The sequence below is a fragment of the Dermacentor silvarum genome, chromosome 10, assembly GCF_013339745.2.
Source record: "Dermacentor silvarum isolate Dsil-2018 chromosome 10, BIME_Dsil_1.4, whole genome shotgun sequence".
In the NCBI taxonomy this organism is placed as follows: Eukaryota; Metazoa; Arthropoda; class Arachnida; order Ixodida; family Ixodidae; genus Dermacentor; species Dermacentor silvarum.
Window position 1 is genome coordinate 561538 of NC_051163.1, and position 20244 is coordinate 581781.

A 20244-nucleotide genomic window follows, 5' to 3' on the forward strand; every position below is an offset into this window, starting at 1 on the left:
ATACTGAGGTGCATACCGATGCTAGCAGCATTGGCCTTGGCGCAGTGCTCGTTCAGTTTCAAGATGGAGTGGAAAGAGTTATAGCGTATGCCAGCCGCTCCATGTCCCGTGCCGAGGCGAATTATTCGACTACGGAGAAAGAGTGCCTCGCGGTCGTGTGGGCGATCAAGTTTCGCCCCTATCTCTATGGTCATCCCTTCAAAGTAGTGACGGACCACCATGCCCTCTGTTGGCTGGCAAGCATGCGCGACCCTTCAGGACGACTGGCACGGTGGAGCTTGCGGCTACAGGAATTTGACATCACCATCGTTTATAAGTCTGGCCGTAAGCATGAAGACGCTGACACGCTGTCCCGCGCACCCATTGATCCTGCCAGTCAGGCAACAGAGGATGATGACGGCTTCCTGGGCGCCATTAGTTCGTCGGACTTGAGCAGACGGCAGCGTGACGACGCTGAGATTAGACCGATCATCGATCATTTAGAGGGCCGCGACACAACCATACCACGCCATCTGTCCCGCTCGCTGACGTCCTTCTGTCTGCGAGACAACGTGCTTTATAAGAAGAATGCTCGTTCGACCAGCCGTGCTTACCTCCTGGTGGTTCCAAGGGACATGCGCGACGACATCCTCTTCGCTTGCCATGACGAACCGACATCTGGTCATTTAGGCTTTTCGCGAACACTCGCTAGAGTAAGCGAAATGTACTATTGGCCCGGGCTTTCGGCAAGCGTCAAACAGTACGTTAAAGGCTGTCGTGAATGCCAGCGCCGCAAGACACCATCCGTTAAACCGATTGGCTTACTTCAGCCAATTGAAGCACCTCACACGCCTTTCGACCAAGTCGGCATGGACATTCTCGGACCGTTTCCTCTCTCGGCCGACGGCAACAAATGGGTGATCGTCGCGACTGATTATTTAACACGCTATGCTGAGACGCAGGCGATCCCACGAGCCACGGCCTCAGAGGTAGCGCAGTTCTTCATGCGCCACATCGTCTTGCGTCACGGTGCTCCCTCCACTGTAATAACAGACAGAGGGACAGCATTCACAGCGCAGCTTATGGACGAAGTTTTTGAATTGAGCAACACCAGGCATCGCAAGACGACCGCGTACCATCCGCAGACCAACGGACTTACAGAGCGACTGAATAAGACGGTAACAGACATGCTCGCAATGTACATCGACGTTCAACATAAAACTTGGGATCGGATCTTGCCTTACGTGACCTTCGCGTATAACACCGCCGTGCAAGACACGACGCGCTTCACGCCCTTTCGCCTTCTCTACGGTCGCGAATTCCAGACGATGCTGGACGCTATGCTGCCGTGTCAAGACGCTGACCTATTTACAACTGACGCCGAGGAATTTGCAGAGCGTGCTGAGGAAGCTCGGCAGCTCGCGCGGCTGCATATCGGCCAGCAGCAGCAGGCAGACGCACGACGCTACAACATCCGCCACAGGGACGTGTCCTACAACCCCGGGGACCAAGTTTGGGTGTAGACCCCCGTTCGCCGTCGTGGCCTCTGTGAAAAGCTGCTGAGCCGGTATTTCGGTCCGTATAAAGTGCTCCGCCGCGTCAGTGATGTAAACTACGAAGTTGTTCCAGACACAACATCGCAGACGCGGAATAGGACACAAAGACAACGACCTCAGACATAGTTCATGTTGTGCGCATGAAGCCGTACATTGCGCGTCCGTAACTTTTTTTGTTTTCGTTTTTTTTCTCTCATTCCCTTCTTTGTTTCTACTTTTCATTTATCTTTGGGAGATTGCTTCTTCATTCATTGACTGTGCCGGCGTGACGGCTACTTTTTTATTGCGATAGCAATTATATGGACACTCAAAAGCAGATTTCTGCCGTCGGCGTCGCCGTCGCCGTGAGGTTCCGTATGACGTCAATGGATATGAAATCGTCGCCGCGCGCCGAACGCTGTATGTGCGAGTGAAAGGGCGCGAGGGGCGCGCGCTTTCACGGGAAGTGAACGCACGGCGGAGAACAAACGCGCGTTCTGCGCCGTGCTCGCTTAAGGGCTGCAGAAGTAAGCGTCTCTTTCCTCCTTTACAATCACCATATATGTAGAGCAAACGCGCCTTCTTCCGACGCGCGAGAGGCCGTGGGGGAGGGGGGGAGGGGGAGGGAAGGGAGGCGACGTTTAGCTGCGGCACCAAGTGCCTATTTATATCAGAGGCTCCGGCAACAGTCACCAACGCCGCACGCATTTTGAGCGAACGCGGGCAAAACGCCGAAGGCGTCGACAATAGTTCTGCGTGTTGCCGGTGCTGCTGCATGTCCAAGTTTATACAGCTGATAAAACTAATATCATTACTCTGTATAGCTCTCTACAAATTTGCTATCGCAATTGATGCTTCGCCTTTCAGGTGAAACTGCGACAACTTTTTGTGTGTACTTTCGCTTTGCCTGCCTTCTTCTTCTTTGTCTTCTACACTTATTCTTTTTTTTAGCATCGAGGCGATGCTTTTGTTCGTAAGGGGGGATATTGCCACCTGTAGGTAGTGGGTCGAGGGCAAGAGTGGGTCGAGCCCAAGAGAAGAAAGAAGACCGCGCGCCCCTTCTCTGCTCGAGCCAGCCCCGACGGTCGCGTCTTCCAAGAGCCAGCTGCTCTACGTTTATTAAACCTTCCGGGCTACTCCTCGAGGCTCGTGACAATATAGCCACGCTTGCAGAACGTGCATTTATGCGAACCATACGAGTGCGTTCGGGGGTGGTCGTCTTCATTCACAGCTGGGCGTTCGTACGCTCGTGCTCCGCGAGGTGAAGAGGTTTTGCGCGGAGCGAGAGAGAGAGACGCATTCATGGAGCAGGTCTCCTGGAACGCGGTGTCGGCATTGGAACGCGGTGTCGGTGTTGCAAACTGGGCTATGCAACGCGCAGTGACGGCCTAAGTCCGAGACGCCAGAAAAGAAATTATCATCATCATGAGTAATAAGATGAAAAGTTCACGGGGCGCACTTCCGGAAAATACTGGGCTATGATCGCGCAGCTTCGCTGTTGCGCGACCCATGCAGTGCAAGGCTAAGTGTTTTTTGAACTGGTTAATTAAATTCTATAACATTGGGCACTTCCCACCTCCTGTGGGAGTCGGTCTAGGATAAGCTGCGGAGAGTTCAAGGAGGTTTAAAAAATTAAAACCTTGCTGGGTGACTTGGTAGGACGAAGCGGCGCACCTTAAAGGGGGCATGACACCCAGGTACCAACGTAGACCCGAAGGTACACAGGTACCTACGGCTGTAATGACACCTAGTGGCAGAAGACGTGAAAATTCTCTCGCTTACGCCTTTCCAGTACACACGTAGAACCCAACTATCGGCATGCCGCAAAACTCGCGTTGAAATGCGGCAGCATAAGTCATGCCGTTTCTGTGACACCATCGTCGCCACCGTCATTGTCTTCTTGCCGATGACGTCACACACACACTCGTATCACACACCGCAAGTACTCACCCTACACAAACACCTTTTTACACCCGGTAACGCCTCGTGGAAACCCAAATAAGGCTGGATAGGCGTCTACCTTCAAAATACATCGCATAACATTGGCTACCACAGTGCGTAAGATCTCGATAAATTTTTAAAGTTATATTTACGTTGCCGAGGCATCCTAGCGTAAAGTTATAAGACATTAACTATATCCCGATTCTTATGTCGTAACGGATTAGCGCTACCGAATGGATGCCGATTATTTTTAGCCGATTTCAATATTTGAAACGAATTGTAAAACGTTGAAGCCCCCCAACAGCCACGTAAGGAGAGCTGCGATGCAAAGTTAAGGCCCACATAATCAAAAGTAAATATTCACCATATATCTGTCTAGTTGGGAAAAACTGAATGATCGGACTTTTTGGAGTCTTGGCATCTTCTGCACACAACACGAAGTTTCAACGGGCCATTGGATACCCCCTCCATGAATTGTACGCTGAAATAATTCGCAGCGTCGCAGACCGACTCGAGCTGGAACAAAGAAATGTTGAAAGCAAAGCTGCTGGCTCGGCTGACCTCACCCTTGAAAAGGGAAATGGTTCACTAATTGCGAACCCCCATCTTTTTAACTAAAGGAAAAAAAAGTTACAATTGTAGCCCTCATGCTACGCTGCTCCACGACACGGTGCAGAAGGCAGTCGTGAAGAATCAATCGTGATAAAAAACAAAGAAAATATAGGCAGCGGTGGCAGGTGTTTGCTGTCTATAGTGAGTATCTTTCGGAAGTTCTTCAGATTTCGGCGTCTTCCTAATTTGCTTCGTGCTTTCATATAAAATTCAGTTCAATTAGATGAAGCCCACATTCAATGCTTCAATTGAAAGAAAAGCGCGAAGTCACACAGTAGTAAAACGTAATTTCTCCCACTTCATCAATACACCGTTGGCATGCGAACTAAGAAAGGGACAAGTTAGGTTTGTCTGAGAAACTGTTTGAATATCGGAACGCAGGAGTCCAAGACGCGCGCCTCAAGCCTTCCAATTGACTTCTTTCCTCTTATTGCAAGCCGTAAGGGCACGCTGAAATTCGAGTTATAATTCGAAGGCAGAAAGCTGAGAAAGCGGACGTGACGCGCATTCGTACTACGCGGAGTAGCAGGCGATCGCTACAAGCGTCGAAGGCGATAGTTTAAAATTTTCCCCACCATCTTTTGGTGCAAAAGAAAGTGTGAAGCCCATACCCGACTTGGGTTTCAATGAAAACGGTGGTCCGCAAACCCCGGTCTTTCAAGAACTGATTAAACTTCCGGAAGTTTCTTCGCCGTCGTGGGGAAATGCCGAGGTAAATTATCGAGGTTCTTTTTGCGAATGAATGTTTGCAAAACCAGCCAATGAGATGTTTATCTGGTGTGCGCGACTGAATGCGTTGTTCTGCGCGTTGACAGGATATGAAGTCATAGCTGTATGGTTGTGCAAGAAAGAATTGCAAGCGTGCCAGCATCTGTGGCATTGCAAAAAAAAAAAAAAAAAAAAACAACAACAACAACAACAACAGAAATCATGCGTGGAGGTGACGAGAGGGGGGCTAGCTATTGGACGGGGACTGTTCACAGGTCATGCGTGCGCTTACGTATCTAAAGTTTCAAGTGTATCTTTTCTTGTGCTCATTTGTTGCCCGAATATGAGGAAAGTGCGCTCATAACCAGCCTCGAATTCTTCCGCCTAGGAAGCGACGTGAAAGAAGGCGCAAACTTTGAGCCACATTTACCGTATTCATTCGAATCTAGGCCGTTAGCTTCATTTATTGTGATAGTAACGAGATATGAGATGTCAGGCTTATTTCCATATCCAAAAACACAGGTAAACAAACAGTTGTCGGACCTCTAGCCAATAGCTAGGTGATGGTCCATTAAATAAATTAGAGGCAAACTCTAGCATAGAAGCAAGATAATAGGTAACTCAAGGTCGTCTGGAACGAATTCACAAAAAAGCAAAACAAACAAAGTTTGGAGTAAGGTACGTAATGATAAGAATGAATGAGATCAGAATGCAGTACAGAATAGTAGCTATTGCAATTAAATAACAAACAATAACAGCTGTTATATGAATTAGATACACCATGTCAGAGGAGAGATGCAAGTTATCATGTTGTGTACAGTAGAATAAATAGTTTATAGTTTGAGCGATTAATGTTCCTGAAGAGCGTACCATAATACAAAATCTATAATTAATGTATTATCATACTACACCAGTATATCTCCAATTGACTACGAAAACCACAAAACTAACTAAATCTTTAATTATTTGCTCGGCGAATTGAAAATCGATTACGACATCTGGGTGTTTATTGTGTTTTTAACAAAGTTAAGTAGGATTGTTTGAGAGCACTTTGGAAATTTTAGGAATTAATCATTCCTGCTGGCAGTTTAGTCGAAATTTTGATACCCGTAAGCTCCAGAAGACGTTCTCCATATTCATTTCTACATGGTGCAAGATTAATATAGCCTGCAGTAAATACTCATGGTATCGCACGAAGAATAATAAAATAAGCAAGTGTTAAATGGGTGGTTGTATCTCATGGCCCTATAAACGCACATTGATATGGTCTGCTCACGTAGTAGATCAAATGGTAATGCGTGATACCGCTTGAACTCCGTGTAATCAGAATGCTCATAGAGTGAGACCTAATTCTAATCGCTAATTTTCGCACTTTCTCATATGGAATTAATATGGTTTTAAATGGCCAGCCCCCAGAATCGATACCGTACGTTAAATGACATTCTATAAAAGCAAAATACATAAGGCGCAATACTTGGGCGTCAAAGTACTCTCGAGCTTGAGTTAAGCCGTATAGTAACCAGGTCTTAGCTAACCTGGAGCAAACGCTGTTTATGTGATCTTCTCATTGTAAGTGCTTATCAAAAATCACCCCAAGGTACTAAGCGCGTCCTGCAGAACCTAAATAAAGTTTTTCCAGTCCAGTCCAGTACTTCTAGGAACTACTCCGTTCGAGTAAGACGTTGTTTTTTTTAGGTTTATTGTAGTAGTATCTATAATTTTGAAGCGAGACTGGATTGCCGCATATTTTTTTCTTTGTGTTAATTGTTGACTTGGTGCGGTGCCTAAGAGCGCGTCTGAAATTCTGCTTAACTCCATGTTTGCCTTCTGACTAAGTTCATCGACATCATCCGCTATTACAATGGCACATTTGTCGTCGGCGACCATGAGCTCTTCTGCGGAGGCAATTATTTGCTGTCGGTCATTTATATATATATATATATATATATATATATATATATATATTGTTACGGGGATAACGTTTATTTAGGGAGTATTGCTACATAAAAGGTTTGGACAAGCAGCGGTGACGGATGCAAGGCTGTCGCGCGCCTCTGGCTACTTCATCGCCGTCGTCTTCGTCCGACCGACCGTAGCAGCCCCTTCACTGTCTCGTGGCAATATATATATATGCTAGGCGACCTAAAACGGAACTCTGTTGGACGCCAGTACAAATATTTTGTTTAGAGGATCCAATATTATTGATACTCACGGCCTGACAACTATCTTTCATCTAACTTGAAAGGTAAACAGTGTCAAATGCTTTTTCAAAATCAAGAAAGATAAGATCAACTAGCTTATTCCGTTGCAATGCCATGCAATGCCAGAACAGCATTAGCCGTTGAGAACCGAGGTTTGAAAACATGCTGCTGATGACAAAGCACGTTGTTTTTAGCTAGAAATGTTTTTATGTGTGCTGACATAATTTTTTCGAAAATATTATTGATAATACTTAGAATAGATATTGGCCTGTAATTTTAAAGGTGAGGCAGATCACGTTCGTTGTGACGAGGAATTATTTCACCAATTTTTAATGAAGTAGGTTACCTTGCTCGTTCAATAGAACGATTGAATATTGGACATAATACTGGTCTAAGTGTATCAATGTGATCCTGAAGCAACCACACAGGAATACCATCGGCCCTGTAGCTTTACTGTTTTGTATATTTGAAACAGTCGAAATAATGTCAGCAATTTCTATCTCTCTAAGAACAAAGAATTTTACTATTAATTTTGGAGGATGAGGAGGAGGCTCAATATCAATTTTACTAAGCTGGGCTGCTAGGGCTGGACCCTACGGTAGTATATTAAGTGTTGAAGTTCTCAAATGTGTCGTCGGTAACGGTAAGAGGAAGAACACACTTTTTTGACGTATTAGCCATGACTTCTTTTACATTTTGCCACAGTTGTTTAGAATCACCGGCGGCTTAGTTGATCCGCTGTCAGTAAAGGCATGTTTTTCGGGCCCTCATCATGGAGACTGAATTATTACGGAATGTATTATATTGACCTAAGTTGTAATTAATAGTCTGATTATGTCTCCATTTATGGTGGCAGTAATCTTTCGATTTTAATATTTTGAGGATTTGCGTCCTCATCCATGGACAGATAGGCTCGTTATAAGAACCTCAAACTTATGTTCTGCTACGTTTAGTTGTCATTCTCATTAGCAAATTGGTTAGGTTGGAAAACTCTGTCTACATTGTCATTATAAATTTGTTAGAAGTCGGCCTCAATATTTTCATTTCTAAGCCATTCGTGATCTAATTTAGTTATATGCCTGACTCCATCAATTTTCCTTACATAAACGTTTTCAAATGCCGTAAGAACAGGCATTTAAACTGAGGGGGGTTAACTGTACATTCCGCTAACAATGACGGCCTCAATGTGTTCTACTACGTGGTCAATTAGAGTAACCGATGTGCTTGTTACGCGCTACGGCCGAGAAGTAAAAATTTTGAAATTTACCGCCTCTAGAAGGTAAGAATAATCCTTGTCAACTGGATTAACAGCATCTATATTCAAATCACAAAAAATTACCATTGGGTGTTTTAGCATTGTAGAAAAACTTGTTTCTAGGTTATCGGGGAAACTCGCAAGACTTGCGTTAGGAGAGCGATATACCACGCCAACGGTGTAGCAATTTTCTATTAATACAAATAGGGGTTAGATATCACACGAAGTGATTGTACTATCCTGTATACGGACGCTCCAGGCCGTTGTCGTGCAGCCCCGCTCGATATATCATGCGCGGCTCACGCGTGGAATGTTGCCCCCCTCCCCCCAAATAAAACAATAAAAACAAAACAGGCCTGTGTGGAGCACGCAGCACAGTCACAATGTAAGCTGGAGGAGCGGTTCCATAGGAGCTTTATTTTCGGCAGCAAACACTCGAGGGCGCCATTTTCAAGAAAAAGAACTGAACTGTCCGCCCGGCGTCGACGGTGAGCTGGGGCTTGTGCTGCTCTCTGCACTGCGGTCAGCTGAGCCGGACGTTGCCTGGCTGCAGCCGCGCGCGCCGCTCTACGATTCGCTTCTTCAGGAGCTGTTTGTGCCTTGCGGAAATGCGCCATGATGTGTACCAAAAAGTAAACACAGGCATCGGGATTACGCGGCGCACATGTCACATCCCTTGACGCGTGACACGTTACGATGCAACTGCCACATGTCGTGACACCTGGTGAAATACAACGCCACTTTAGTGCAAAGTGTGCACGTATCGACGCTACGCGGCGCGCATCTCACGTGACGCGACAAGTGGCGCGGCACGATGCTGCTGCTGCTTATGATGATTTACTCGCATCCCCTTTGAAACGGGGCGGTCACAAATAGTGACCTATCCAGCTTGATAGACAGGATAATTGCGACGATAGACAGTACACGAAGGCACAACAGGACAAAGCGCTGAGTCGCAACTCGCCTTGCGGTGTTGTTTCTTCGTGTACGTTGTATTGCTCCGTTTAAAAAGTTTTCAATGTGCAAATCAACCAACTAGCCCGACTGACCATTTTGTTGTCCTTTTGACTGTTCACTCGCCCCACATCGTATTCTCGGCGTCTATTTGGCATTTACTCGCCACCGTCACCACGTACCATACTAGAGCGGTATAGTAAACTTATGATGCAATGAACAATTAAGCCTTTATGGAGTTCCGTGTCCTCAACGCATCACCAGTTCTAATGGTGTGGCGCCATCTGCCAACCAGAAACCAAACCACTTTTTCGGCTAGGAGCCAGCTCCGTCGTCCTAGCAAAGTCAAAAGAAACGGCTGATGTCAAAAATATCGATAAAACATACGTAATGCCTTGCCCTGAGCGCGAAATGAAACTAAACAATGATAACTTTTACTATTTATTCCTTTCTGATATGGCGGAGAGCCGATAACAAGCGTGAATTCTGATCGAAATGGGCTGTCTGGGCGGTATGAGCGCTGCCATTAAGTGATCACGGTTAGGGTGGCTATTACGGTTACCGCCGGTAACTGCCACAGTAATTCGCGTTATGCATCGTGCATGAGCAAAGGGCCTAACACGTAACGTATTACTGCAATGTGATATGTACCAAGCAAAAATAAAACTATCTAATCCCGCTAGTATTCTGACAGCTACTCTCGCAAGCATAATCCGCTCATTGGCTGTATACACCTCGTGTATTCGGCAGTGCTGCAAGTTACTGGTGAGATAGTGTATAGCTCGGGTTCGATACAATGATTTCGTTTGACGCCGTCGGAACTGGAGAGATGGCGCGTCACAAACACCTTCTCAAAAAGACAGCACTGTAGCCAATACTCGTCTCTGCTGCAACCACGCTGCATTTACGATCAATTAACGTTGGCATATACAACATTTTACTGTAGCGGTACGCCATTTAGTCGAAAAGTTTTCTCAGCCTTGTATGCCTGCAGTGTGGCTATAGACATTGATTTTGTAAAGTTTGCCTTTCGGGCAGACGCCGGCACCTAGCAGCCGGTGTCAAAGTGGTGTCTAAAGGAAGGCGGGGCTTTCTGTCGCTTTATCGCTTATCATCTATTTTAATTTGCATGCCATGAGAGCTTTCCTTTATTTTCATAGAATTACAGACCTGAGGGCTGGGCTTAAAATTAAGGCTGGCTTCTATAAGAGTAAATGCGGTATCTCACGTTAAGTGTGACCTCGTGCGAGGTGAATTTGCAATTTTTCTCTGACAGTAAGTGACAGTTAGAGAAACAAGATGATGGAGCGCTCACACTTGAGGTCCAAGCGCTCGCGTGCCGTTTGCTTACCTTGGTCACCTGATTTGTTTGTATTTCGCGGTGCTCTTATGAAAAAAAAAAAAATGGCGTTGCCCAAGAACAGCGTAAACAAGGCATGATGCATAGAAGGAAGGATTCCGAGCTTTAAGTGCAGACCGAGGAGACTCTGAGGTCGTGGCAATGCATGCGGTGCTTGCGAAACCTCCTCGCGACCGTGTTCTTATATTTTGCAAGTGTGCTTTTCTACAGGCTGTTCACACCGCTGAGCTTATCTCTCTCGCCCTAAAATAATTTGCTTCGTAGAAAACAGAAAGTTGGCCTTCACGAGACCAGTAAGTATTCACAGGCTCCTCCATTACGGACGCTTTCCTCCAGGACGTGCGCCACAGCAGCTGCATCAATACAAAAGCGTTAAGCTCTTATTTGACGCAACAATAATACGCTACCTTCTGCCATCGATGATTGGAATAAACTATGCCACCAAACGTTGTTAATTTGCGGAAACCGAAGATATATGTAGAATTCGGCTATTAAAAAATGAAGTCCTGGTGTATTACGCGCGAAAACCAAGATCTGATTGTGACATACGCCATAGTGGAGGATCCGGGAATAATTTTAACCGCCTGGTACTCTTTGACGCACGAAGAATGCATGGCACATGAATGCTTGCGCAATTCGCCTCTATCAAAATGCAGGCCGCCGCGGCCGCGACCCAAACCGCGATCTCGAGCTCAGCGGCGCAACCCGATAGCCACTAAATTATAGTATGCGAGGTGTGAATCGGTTATTATGCGTTATAAGTGTCAATACTCATTTTCGTTAGTTTCGTGCATTGGGCTGTGCGTTGTTCTCAGTATTCTATCTTGCAACCCTTTCTTTAGCGTTTTGCCTGTACGATTCTCACGCCTCCCATTTCATGCTACTTTTTGTATTGGAATCTTCATCTTCTGCTGGACTCACTCGTCGATGGTTTAAGAGTTTCTTTATTGCTCGCTTAAAGTGTTCCACAGACGCTTCATTTTATTGCGATAGCAATTATATGGACACTCCAAAGCAGATTTCTGCCGTCGGCGTCGCCGTCGCCGTCGCCGTGAGGTTCCGTATGACGTCAATGGAGATGAAATCGGCGCCGCGCGCCGCCGAACGCTGTATGTGCGAGTGAAAGGGCGCGAGGGACGCGCGCTTTCACGGGGAGTGAACGCACGGCGGAGAACAAACGCGCGTTCTGTGCCGTGCTCCCTTAAGGGCTGCAGAAGTAGGCGTCTCTTTCCTCCTTTACAATCACCATATATGTAGAGCAAACGCGCCTTCTTCTGACGCACGAAAGGCCGTGGGGGGAGGGAAGGGAGGCGACGTTTAGCTGCGACACCAAGTGCCTATTTATATCAGAGGCTCCGGCAACAGTCACCAACGCCGCACGCATTTTGTGCGAACGCGGGCAAAACGCCGACGGCGTCGACAACAGTGCTGTGTGTTGCCGGTGCTGCTGCATGTCAAAGTTTGTACAGCGGATAAAACTACTATCCTTACTCCGTATAGCTCTCTACTAAGTTGCTATCGCAATTGATGCTTCGCCTTTCGGGTGAAACTGCGACAGCTTTTTTTTTTCGTTATCCCTTTCGCCGTAAATACGCAGAACTCGCCCAAGCGACTATGATGAATATTTTTACGCTCTTCTTTTCTCCTTACGGAAAGAAATAATAATCATGGGGATTTACGTGCCAAACCATCATCTGACTGTGAGCCACGCCGTAGTGGGGGACTCCGGAATAATTAGACCACCTGGGGTTCTTCAACATGCACGTAAATCTAAGTACAACGGGTGTTCTCGCATTTCGCCCCCACCGAATTGCGGCCGCCGTGGCCGGGTTTCGATCCCGCGATCTCGTGCTAAGCAGCCCAACACCATAGCTAATAAGCAACCCCGGCGGGTTAGACTTCACCGGCCTTGGTGGCTTAGGCGCCATGGTGTTTAGGTAGTTGCTAGGGAGCCTAGACGCAGAGGCTAATAGTGGCATTGTGTTGTGCTGCTACATTACTTTAATGCTAATCGCATTAAAGCGAATATTCCTCATGGGATGGGTTATGCTAGAATTCTTTCAAGATTACGTTGAGACGTTACCATAAAGGACAGGAACGAAGTTTAATGACGTTAACCGCCGCAATTGAATGTTACAGTTACCCCCTAATGCTAGCTATATATGCAGACGATAACTGCAGCTAATCCAGAGCATGCACGGGGGCTTTTCGAGATTGCGTATGTTAGCAGCGCTGATGCAACGATGGCTCCACTGACACTCAGAAGTGTGGTGATGTACTCAAGCTTCTACGAGTGAAACGAATTCGTGGCCATATCTGTTTCTGCAAATTATTAAAATTAGAGATGTTGAATTTTTGTTCTTCCAATTAAATTTGGTATCTGCTGTGGAGATATGAAGGGCCTAGGTTTAAGTAAGCTTACGTTGTACATACTGTGTACCACTAGTGAATCGATTAATGAATGTAACTAACGACGGCACTGCGTGTGGTACGATTTGGTCCTTTGAATCTTTAGTATCAGCAGTTCAGCGCCAACAACACTATTAAGTGATGTCCGAGATCAGAGAGCTTAATCATGATTGTGCCGAGAAAGGACGCCTATAAATTTCCAGCCGGCTTCCAAGTCACTACGGCAGGTGTCACAGATGACGAGCGCGCCAAAGAGGCTGCACGTTCAGCTCTGACCGCGCACAGGCATTGCCGCATTTGTGAAGCTCAAACGTAGCCGGTAAATTTCGCTGATTTGCGCGAGAGATCACGTTTTAACCACGACAGTGTTAAAAAAAGGTTATCGTTAAAAGGACAACGTTAAAGGGCCCCATGTCGCAGAACATCCGGTGTCGACGTCCGGTGCCATCGCCTACACTGGCGGGACGTGAGAGAAAATTGCTGCATATATAGACACGCTATATATTAGCAACTTTGGCGGTTAAAAAATTAAATTAAGGGGTTTTACGTGCCAAAGCCACGATTTGAGTATGAAGCACGCCATAGTTGGATACTCCGAAAATTTAAACCACCTGGGGTTCTTTAACGTGCACCTAAATATAAGTACACGGGTGTTTTCGCATTTTGCCCCATCGAAATGCGGCCGCCGTGGCCGGGATTCAATCCCGCGAACACGTGCTCAGCATCTCTTACAAACTTTCGTGGTAGAGGAACTTTATAGCATTGTATATATATATATATATATATATTATGCGGCTCTAAAGTTATTCTTCTACCACCAAAGTTGCTCATGTATAGCGCGTCTTACATTCTTGAGAAAGGTATTCCTCGGAATTTTGAGAGTGACAGCCCACAAACATATGGCATGAAACAGAACACCGACAGCGCATGACTTTTATGTTAAAGCTTCTCAACTGGAACATTGAAATTTGGAGGACGCCTAAGCTTCGCCTTCAAGAGTGGAAGGCGATAGCATTCAAATATCCCTGAATGCTTGTCAGGCTTCCCGGCAACTGCAGCTTTCTTTTTTCTCCACCTTCGCCTCTGCGCGCCATCGTTTTACGCTGCTGAGGAGGCGAGCGCCATCTGGATGGGGTTTTCGTAAGTAACCTACCCGAGCGCGCCGCTGTTGTTATGGTAGAAGTGGTGGAAAAGGGGGTTTGTATTTCAGTTTCCTCGTAACAGAAAGACGTTTTCTCGTACATTGAAATTACAATCTGACACTATCATGTCTTTAGGTTGTAGTTGAGTAGCACTTGACAATTTTTGTGCAGGATTTTACTTTGAGAAAATATTTTTTGTTCACTAACCTCTTAGTGAACTCTTAGCACTAACCTCTTAGTGCGGTCGGGGTTGCTCGGGATGAATTTCTCCACCACGGATGCCACAGACGCCGATGCTTACGCAGGCGCCGACGCCGGATTTTCTGCGACGCGGGCCCTTAACGCTGTCGCGTTAAAATGGGAAGGGCAGGCTCTTGAGGGCCGGTACTCCAAAAGCTCCAATCACTATTAAAGAATACATGAAACGAGCCAAAAATAACAAAAAAAAGACGTTACACAAGATAACACAAGTGACATGCTCATAAGTAAGGCCATCATTGGCATCACCCCAGAAGCACAGTCTGTTATTTGGCGCAGTCCATTAACCAAATAAGGAAAATCCCACACAACTATTCGCAATAACTATATACAGGTGTTTCAGCGAACACTTTCAAAATTTATTTAAGGTTGCCTGTGAGAGACAGCCGAATTCTAGTTAATCAGCTGGTCAACTCGAAGAGGCGGACATTACTTGCGCAAGAAATTGCAATGCATAATTGAATAATTCACAAAAATTCACTAATTAAGATTTTAACTAATTACCTGATGGCCCATAGTGCAATTTACAAATTGTAGCCGTGGAGTTCGCAAGGTGGATCTACTTAGAATTAATTCTCAGGATGACAGCAGTTTCGAGATATTAATTCCCGAAATTTGCGGAGAAATGCATTACCACAGAACACCATAAAGGACGTTACCATAAAGGACAGGAACGAAGTTTAATGACGTTAACCGCCGCAATTGAATGTTACAGTTACCCCCTAATGCTAGCTATATATGCAGACGATAACTGCAGCTAATCCAGAGCATGCACGGGGGCTTTTCGAGATTGCGTATGTTAGCAGCGCTGATGCAACGATGGCTCCACTGACACTCAGAAGTGTGGTGATGTACTCAAGTTTCTACGAGTGAAACGAATTCGTGGCCATATCTGTTTCTGCAAATTATTAAAATTAGAGATGTTGAATTTTTGTTCTTCCAATTAAACTTGGTATCAGCTGTGGAGATATGAAGGGCCTAGGTTTAAGTAAACTTACGTTGTACATACTGTGTACCACTAGTGAATCGATTAAATGAATGTAACTAACGACGGCACTGCGTGTGGTACGATTTGGTCCTTTGAATCTTTAGTATCAGCAGTTCAGCGCCAACAACACTATTAAGTGATGTCCGAGATCAGAGAGCTTAATCATGATTGTGCCGAGAAAGGACGCCTATAAATTTCCAGCCGGCTTCCAAGTCACTACGGCAGGTGTCACAGATGACGAGCGCGCCAAAGAGGCTGCACGTTCAGCTCTGACCGCGCACAGGCATTGCCGCATTTGTGAAGCTCAAACGTAGCCGGTAAATTTCGCTGATTTGCGCGAGAGATCACGTTTTAACACGACAGTGTTAAAAAAAGGTTAGCGTTAAAAAGGACAACGTTAAAGGGCCCCATGTCGCAGAACATCCGGTGTCGACGTCCGGTGCCATCGCCTACACTGGCGGGACGTGAGAGAAAATTGCTGCATATATAGACACGCTATATATTAGCAACTTTGGCGGTTGAAAAATTAAATTAAGGGGTTTTACGTGCCAAAGCCACGATTTGAGTATGAAGCACGCCATAGTGGGATACTCCGGAAATTTAAACCACCTGGGGTTCTTTAACGTGCACCTAAATATAAGTACACGGGTGTTTTCGCATTTTGCCCCATCGAAATGCGGCCGCCGTGGCCGGGATTCAATCCCGCGAACACGTGCTCAGCATCTCTTACAAACTTTCGTGGTAGAGGAACTTTATAGCATCGTATATATATATATATATATATATATATATATATATATATATATATGTATTATGCGGCTCTAAAGTTATTCTTCTACCACCAAAGTTGCTCATGTATAGCGCGTCTTACATTCTTGAGAAAGGTATTCCTCGGAATTTTGAGAGTGACAGCCCACAAACATATGGCATGAAACAGAACACCGACAGCGCATGACTTTTATGTTAAAGCTTCTCAACTGAAACATTGAAATTTGGAGGACGCCTAGCTTCGCCTTCAAGAGTGGAAGGCGATAGCATTCAAATATCCCTGAATGCTTGTCAGGCTTCCCGGCAACTGCAGCTTTCTTTTTTCTCCACCTTCGCCTCTGCGCGCCATCGTTTACGCTGCTGAGGAGGCGAGCGCCATCTGGATGGGGTTTTCGTAAGTAACCTACCCGAGCGCGCCGCTGTTGTTATGGTAGAAATGGTGGAAAAGGGGGTTTGTATTTCAGTTTCCTCGTAACAGAAAGACGTTTTCCTCGTACATTAAAATTACAATCTGACACTATCTTGTCTGTAGGTTGTAGTTGAGTAGTAACTTGACGATTTTTGTGCAGGATTTTACTTTGAGAATTATTTTTTGTTCACTAACCTCTTAGTGAACTCTTAGCACTAAACCTCTTAGTGCGGTCGGGGTTGCTCGGGATGAATTTCTCCACCACGGATGCACAGACGCCGATGCTTACGCAGGCGCCGACGCCGGATTTTCTGCGACGCGGGCCCTTAACGCTGTCGCGTTAAAATGGGAAGGGCAGGCTCTTGAGGGCCGGTACTCCAAAAGCTCCAATCACTATTAAAGAATACATGAAATGAGCCAAAAATAACAAAAAAAGACGTTACACAAGATAACACAAGTGACATGCTCATAAGTAAGGCCATCATTGGCATCACCTCAGAAGCACAGTCTGTTATTTGGCGCAGTCCATTAACCAAATAAGGAAAAATCCCACACAACTATTCGCAATAACTATATACAGGGTGTTTCAGCGAACACTTTCAAAATTTATTTAAGGGTTGCCTGTGACAGACAGCCGAATTCTAGTTAATCAGCTGGTCAACTCGAAGAGGCGGACATTACTTGCGCAAGAAATTGCAATGCATAATTGAATAATTCACAAAAATTCACTAATTAGATTTTAACTAATTACCTGATGGCCATAGTGCAATTTACAAATTGTAGCCGTGGAGTTCGCAAGGTGGATCTACTTAGAATTAATTCTCAGGATGACAGCAGTTTCGAGATATTAATTCCCGAAATTTGCGGAGAGATGCATTACCACAGAACACCATAAAGGACGTTACCATAAAGGACAGGAACGAAGTTTAATGACTTAACCGCCGCAATTGAATGTTACCGGTTACCCCCTAATGCTAGCTATATATGCAGACGATAACTGCAGCTAATCCAGAGCGTGCACGGGGCTTTTCGAGATTGCGTATGTTAGCAGCGCTGATGCACGATGGCTCCACTGACACTCAGAAGTGTGGTGATGTACTCAAGCTTCTACGAGTGAAACGAATTCGTGGCCATATCTGTTTCTGCAAATTATTAAAATTAGAGATGTTGAATTTTGTTCTTCCAATTAATTGGTATCTGCTGTGGAGATATGAAGGGCCTAGGTTGAAGTAAACTTACGTTGTACATACTGTGTACCACTAGTGAATCGATTAAATGAATGTAACTAACGACGGCACTGCGTGTGGTACGATTTGGTCCTTTGAATCTTTAGTATCAGCAGTTCAGCGCCAACAACACTATTAAGTGATGTCCCGAGATCCAGAGAGCTTAATCATGATTGTGCCGAGAAAGGACGCCTATAAATTTCCAGCCGGCTTCCAAGTCACTACGGCAGGTGTCCCAGATAACGAGCGCGCCAAAGAGGCTGCACGTTCAGCTCTGACCGCGCACAAGGCATTGCCGCATTTGTGAAGCTCAAACGTAGCCGGTAAATTTCGCTGATTTGCGCGAGAGATCACGTTTTAAACACGACAGCGTTAAAAAAAAGGTTAGCGTTAAAAAGGACAGCGTTAAAGGGCCCCATGTCGCAGAACATCCGTGTCGACGTCCGGTGCCATCGCCGACATTGGCGGGACGTGAGAGAAATTGCTGCATATATAGACACGCTATATATTAGCAACTTTGGCGGTTAAAAAATTAAAATTAAGGGGTTTTACGTGCCAAAGCCACGATTTGAGTATGAAGCACGCCATAGTGGGATACTCCGGAAATTTAAACCACCTGGGGTTCTTTAACGTGCACCTAAATATAAGTACACGGGTGTTTTCGCATTTTGCCCCATCGAAATGCGGCCGCCGTGGCCGGGATTCAATCCCGCGAACACGTGCTCAGCATCTCTTACAAACTTTCGTGGTAGAGGAACTTTATAGCATCGTGTATATATATATTAATATATATATTATATATATATATATATATATGTATTATGCGGCTCTAAAGTTATTCTTCTACCACCAAAGTTGCTCATGTATAGCGCGTCTTACATTCTTGAGAAAGGTATTCCTCGCAATTTTGAGAGTGACAGCCCACAAACATATGGCATGAAACAGAACACCGACAGCCCATGACTTTTATGTTAAAGCTTCTCAACTGAAACATTGAAATTTGGAGGACGCCTAAGCTTCGCCTTCAAGAGTGGAAGGCGATAGCATTCAAATATCCCTGAATGCTTGTCAGGCTTCCCGGCAACTGCAGCTTTCTTTTTTCTCCTCCTTCGCCTCTGCGCGCCATCGTTTTTACGCTGCTGAGGAGGCGAGCGCCATCTGGATGGGTTTTCGTAAGTAACCTACCCGAGTGCGCCGCTGTTGTTATGGTAGAAATGGTGGAAAAGGGGGTTTGTATTTGAGTTTCCTCGTAACAGAAAGACGTTTTCTCGTACATTCAAATTACAATCTGACGCTATCATGTCTGTACGTTGTAGTTGAGTAGTACTTGACGATTTTTGTGAAGGATTTTACTTTGAGAAATTATTTTTTGTTCACTAACCTCTTAGTGAACTCTTAGCCCTAACGCCTTAGTGCGGTCGGGGTTGCTCGGATGAATTTCTCCACCACGGATGCCACAGACGCCGATGCTTACGCAGGCGTCGACGCCGGATTTCCTGCGACGCGGGCCCTTAACGCTGTCCCGTTAAAATGGGAAGGGCAGGCTCTTGAGGGCTGGTACTCCAAAAGCTCCAATCACTGTTAAAGAATACATGAACGAGTCAAAAATAACAAAAAAAAACATTACACAAGATAACACAAGTGACATGCTCGATAAGTAAGGCCATCATTGGCATCACCCCAGAAGCACAGTCTGTTATTTGGCGCAGTCCATTAACCAAATAAGAAAATCCCACACACTATTCGCAATAACTATATATATTCGCATATATATGTAATATCGAAACTTGCACATAAACTAACTAAGCAGAATGCATAACACTGTACCAGCATTCGAACAACACGATATAGGCATTCTGGGACCTATACATTCACGAAGTGCACTTGCCATTAAAGCTATATCGACATTCCTCGATTAAAGTCACGCGAACCTCCACTTGATGACGTATAAAAAGGCTTTATTGTTCATATGTTCGAAGCGGCAGTCCGATGAATTGGGATATCTCTATGGGTTGTGAACCTGCACGGTTGCGATTTCATGTTGGGCACACATCGATAGAGGTCATAGCGAACTTCCAGCACAATTCCGCCGTCACCGTATGTTGCGCCTTGTCTCAGACAATTCTATTACCTCCCGAAAAATCAGCATATTATCACAACCACAACCACCGCAGATTGAAGCAGACATTATGACGCACCGCAGCATGTGCAGGGATCTAGCTTCATGATCTCTGGTTGTCCATTGCATAGACGTTCGTGAACCACAAAAAAACAAATGACGTAGAAGAGAAGGGACCAGAAAGGGCCTTTCTCTTCGCCTTTATGTGAGCTGTCGTATTTTGTGGCACAAATGGCGTGAATTTCAATGTAACACGGGAACTTAAGCGACACCTGAAAAATCCCGAATGCCAGCACAGCTAGCACATGATGAAAGATTTTTTATTTAAATACATTTGGGTGAATTTATATTGCTACTTACCATTACAATCTTTATTTGCC

At 45.5% G+C, this 20244-nt stretch overlaps 1 protein-coding gene across 1 annotated transcript in view; it reads right to left on the reverse strand.

Moving 5' to 3' along the window:
• LOC119466560 (prolyl 4-hydroxylase subunit alpha-2-like) overlaps positions 1 to 20244 on the reverse strand; it is a 76578-nt gene that overhangs the window by 16084 nt on the left and 40250 nt on the right. The window lies entirely within an intron of this gene.